This window comes from Pongo abelii, chromosome 8 (genome assembly GCF_028885655.2).
Source record: "Pongo abelii isolate AG06213 chromosome 8, NHGRI_mPonAbe1-v2.0_pri, whole genome shotgun sequence".
In the NCBI taxonomy this organism is placed as follows: domain Eukaryota; kingdom Metazoa; phylum Chordata; class Mammalia; order Primates; family Hominidae; genus Pongo; species Pongo abelii.
In genome coordinates this window covers 26823790-26829085 of record NC_071993.2, presented here as the reverse complement: position 1 = coordinate 26829085, position 5296 = coordinate 26823790, and positions in this window count along the sequence as shown.

Below are 5296 nucleotides of genomic sequence, written 5' to 3'. Positions count from 1 at the left end.
CACTTTCATGGGAAAACAAGTTTTTAGATATTTTTCCTCACTAAGATTCTATTTGTCCATTGCTTTCCCCTTCATCCCAATAAGATGAGACCTTAGAATGTTTTTATGTTTTGCATCTAGTTACGCAGCTGCTAGATTTTGCTAAGACAGTTTAATATTTTTAACTTTAGATTATTAGTTTTTCCCTTGAAGTGTATCTCTTCTGTTTAAAGTGTCTTTGCCTTTGACACTCCCCCATCCCCCACTTGGAGTCATTTCTCTGCTCACCACCATCCTTTTTTCATGGTTCCATCTTCAAGCCTCTGTCTTGATTACTTTCTTAAGTGTTTTGCCCAAACAGGGTAGATAGGTGATATATTCTCTGAGTCTTTGCATAACTGTTAGTACAGTTCTTATTTTACTCCAACAGATGATTGATATTCATTTGCATGTAACATATCATCGTGTCTCTTTATCTACTGCCTGAGCCATATTCTCCAGGCTAGCTTTTATCAGTAGTAAGCTGACGTTCTAATCTCTGTCTATCTACTGTGTGGTTTCCTATTCTGAATTTAGACTGAAGAGAAAAAGGAACACGGTTGCCTTTTTATGCAGCAATAAATAATAAATAGAAAAATTTGCAATGTTTATAATTGCTCAAATTGAAATATCATATGTATGTATACGAATAAATGTGAATGATATTCTGAGTACATTAGTATTATGTCAAATGTTAGATATTGATTGACCCAACTACTAGACATTGAGCTCCTGGAGGCCAGGGACCACTTTTTAATTATTTCTGTGTCTCTAACATATTTTCTAGAAGACAAAATATATTTCTCTTCCTACCCTTCCTCTTCCCCCGCTCCTCCAATCTAAAATTGAGACTGTTTTCAGTACAACAAGATTCCAGATGGAAGTCAAGGCATAGAGTGATTTTATTAACGCTGGTAGCAAAAATATTGTTTCAATACAGATAAAAATTTTACATTCCATCTGTGGTTTCCTTAATTTAATTAAAAAATATATTGGCACTACAGTCATATAGTTCAAAATCAAAGTGATATAAAATGATATTCATTAAGCCATCTTGCTCCCACCCTTGTCTCCATCAATTTTGTACCTGTTTTTCTCTGCAGAGTTCATTCATTCAACAGATATTTATTGAGTACTTAGGTTCTCAGTATGTGCCAGACACTGTTCTAAGTGCTAAGGGCACAGCGATGAAAAACAAACAAACAAACAAACAAAAACAACAGGAAAAATAATTGTGCCCGCATGATGCTTACTTCTGGTAGGAGAGACAAATTAACAAAACAAATAAGTTATATCGAATATTAGGAGATAAGTGCTACGGAGGAAAAGAAAACAGGTGTGCACCACCGTGCCTGGCTAATTTTTTTTTTTTTTTTTTTTGTAGATATGAGGTCTTGCTATGCAGCCCAGCCTAGTCTCAAAGTCCTGAGATAAAGCGATCCTCCCCGCTTTGCCTCCAAAGTACTGAGATTGCAGGCGTGAGACATGTGCCCAGCCAAGACTTTTTTTTTTTCTTTTGAGACAACATCTGGCTCTATTGCCCAGACTGGAGTGCAGCGACTCACTGCAACCTCCGCCTCCTAGGCTCAAGAGATCCTCCCACTTCAGCCTCCTGAGTAGCTGGGACTACAGGTGCATGCCCGCACACCTGGCTTATTTTTGAATTGTTTTTTTGTAGAAACAGGGTGTTGTCACATTACCCAGGCTGGTCTCAAACTCCTGGGCTCAAGAGATCCAGCCACCTTGGCCTGCCATAGTGCTGAGATTACAAGCGAGAGCCACCACACCGGGCCATGATTTTTTAAATTGGTTAAAAAAAAAGGTTTGGTATTGCCTAAAATAACTAAACAAGGTGGTATTTTATACATTGTTTAGTCAAACTGAGTATTTGCTGTCTTCTTCTCAAACACTGATTCAATGTGATTTTTGAATGTGTTTTTCTCGTTGTCTTCTGAAAGAATTTCCTCCCTATTTGAAGAAGAGAAATCGTCTGAGGAGACAGAAGTGGCACTTTGGCCACGCCTGGGGCCGCGGTTCGCTCCTCCCCGCGTGCGGCCAGGCTGCCAGCGCCAGGACCTCGGGCGCCTGCCCGTCCGCAGCCAGCGGGGACAGCGACGGCTCCCGGGAGGCGGCGGGGCAGGGGCGCGCGGAGGCCAGGCCCGGGGACCCCGAGCGTGACCTTCCCAGGGGCTAGCCTCCTATCCGCCCCGCTTCCCAGAATCCGTGCAGGGAGACTGGCCACGCCTGCAGTCACAGCAAAAATGTCCCAGTGGGGACCATTTATTAGCAAGAAATAGCACCGCGTGCCACCCTTGCAGCCACTAACTCTTTTGTTCTGCGTGTTTAGGTAGAAACATGACTCAGAGAATCGGGTTCCCGTTCCGCAGCCTAAGCCAGAGGCGAGGGTTTCAGCTTCTGCTTCCCTTGGCAGTGACCTGCCACGCCGTGGTCGGCTGCCTTTTACAATCTGTTCTTGAAGGAAGTTTCAGCCCATCGCATCTTCCTAGGAACAAGTTCGACCACGATCAGGGCTATTGTGAAATTAACTAAATTAGCCTGGTCTCTCGACTTTTGGACTCTCTCCTCCGAATACCTTATAGGTATAGTTTGGCAATCTTGCTCACACCTGGGTGTGAACCTGCGTGTACCCAGCCCGGGAGATATCAGAGTCTGTACAGGATTAGTACCCCTTATGGGTTGGAAAGGCCTTCTTTCCTTAGCTCTAAGGCCAGATCTACTGGTGCTGTTCTGCTGCTAGGAGACAGCGTGTACCTAACAGAAATTAAGTGATATAGTTAAGCATTTGGCACATGCACTCAAACACACAGAGCCAGTGAGATAGAGGGTAAGCATTAGAGATACAGAAATGCAATTTAGTCCTGAAAAAATTCACTCTAATGAGGAAATAGACCAACAAGTAGGTAATTGCAGTTCTCTGATTCATGTATTTTCTCGTTCTTCTGAACCACACCTTGCGTTAAAGAATGTGGTAGCTTGATAGCTGGGTACATTAATTTTATATTTAATTGTGTGTGTTTTTTATGGAATAAAGATCTCATGAAATAAAGACCTATGAAAATAAGCCAGTTTGATGGTGTTTTTTCCATCTTGAAGAATAGTATGTAAAAATATGCAAAGACCTTTATGAGTAAAGATTGTTAATATGCACCTGTAGCTTATCTTGGTAGAGATTATGTTTATGTATTAAGAAACATTCAACAGGTAGAATTTGCCAAGTAGAGTGTAGCAATAAGCACTCAGATTGTACTTGACAATCCTATGACTAAGACACCACCATTTGCACCTTAAAAAAAAAAAGATAAGGAAACATATAGAGGAAATACTGTATTGTCAAGTAAGTATCACACTCAAGCTCACACAGTTGGCAAGTATGGCACTACACAATTTTGTCAAACCATTTTCATTTAGAGATTGCTTGGCCACATTAAAACAGAAAGCATTGCTCTTAAAAAGATGCTGCAGGCAGGGCACGGTAGCTCACCCCTGTCATCCCAGCATTTTGGGAGGCTGAGGCAGGTGGATCACTTGAGGTCAGGAGTTTGAGACCAGCCTGGCTAACATGGTGAAACCCTGTCTCTACTAAAAATACAAAAATTAGCTGGGTGTGGCGGTGCATGTTCTGTAATTCCAGCTACTTGGGAGGCTGAGGCAGAAGAATCACTTGAACCTGGGAGGCAGAGGTTGCAGTGAGCCGAGATGGCACCACAGCGCTCCAACCTAGGCGACAAAGCGAGACTCTGTCTTAATAAAAAAAGAAAAAAGATGCTGTAGTATTGGAAGGCTAAGTAGGGACAGCAGATGAAGTTCATCAAGACTTCCAACATTACTGTATAGCTAAACTCTTGAGAAAAAACAGTAACCTACCAACTGGACATGCGGAATTCACAAGTAGTTCTTTTGACCCAACTAGGCCAAGCATGAGTTGAGGAAGTTACAAACATTATATGAGTTGTGCAGGTAACTGCTGAAGAACAGACTTCTCTTGTGCAGTCTGAAAACAACTTTAGTCTATTTTGCTGCCCTTAGACAAATGAAAAGAGCCAGTACAGATGGATCAAAATGGCCTATGTGTAACTGAAAGTGATCAAGGCTGTCGTATTGATGTTGGAGTGTTAGCTACCCTCGAAGACATTTTCTTGCCATATTGATGATACTGTTTAAAACATAATTATCTGCAATAGGACCAGGTTTTATAGCCAAAAAGATTGTAAATGTAATACCGGGCCAAACACAGTGGGTCACACCTGTAATCCCAGCAATTTGGGAGGCTGAGGTGGGAGGATGGCTTGAGGCCAGGATATTGAGACCAGCCTAGGCAACATAAGCAAGACCCTGTCTCTACAAAAAATAAAATTAGCCAGGTGTTGTGGTGTGTGCCTGTAGCCCTAGCTACTCAGGAGGCTGAGGCGGGGAAGTTTGCTTGAGCCCAGAAGTTCAAGAGTTGGAGGCTGCAGTGAGTAGTGATCGTGCCACTGCACTCCAGTGTGGATGAAAGAGTGGGACACTGTCTCCAAATAAATAAATAAATAATCCTATGTATTACTGTGTCTTGGTTTACAGTACTGTGTAAAACATCTCATCCTGATGTTACTAAGTAAATGATCAATGAATTATCCAAATTATCTACTCTGGTAAGCACATTTATTGAGATAAAATGTTCAAACATTTGCAGTGAAATGTTAGTTCCACTAACCTTTATTTCTGTTAGTTTTTGTGGATTTCATAGTCTTATGCAAAACTGAATTCTAAAGAATTTAATGTTGCCAGTACTGATTTTCCTGAGATCTTAAGAGAAGGGGTTAGTATGCTTTTGGCATTTTCTCTGGGGTTTTTAGTCTGTGACTTATTAGCTTGTTAAAGCATCACATGGGTGAGGGTTTAATATGCCTGAAATAGCCTTTTTTGTTCCATGGCTGGTGATCACATGTATTGCCCAAGCAGCTGTCTTGCTGGGACATTCATCAAGCGGTACAAAATTATAACTACTAATGGAACGTGATATGCTGCCCCTGCCCTACCAATGTGAGAGCATCATAAAGGAGATTGAGTTAATTATATAATTTGGTTAATTCCACACAGAGGCTCTCCTACAAAAGCAAAAAGTATACTGTTGGTTCTTCCACTTATAATCATATTGTCTGGTTTTCTGGTGTGAATGCTAAAATCTGCCACTTTTTGATTGACTACACATTTATTCCCCCAGGATGCTACCTTATAATACATCATGATCTTAAGTGGACATATAAAGGGTGAAATG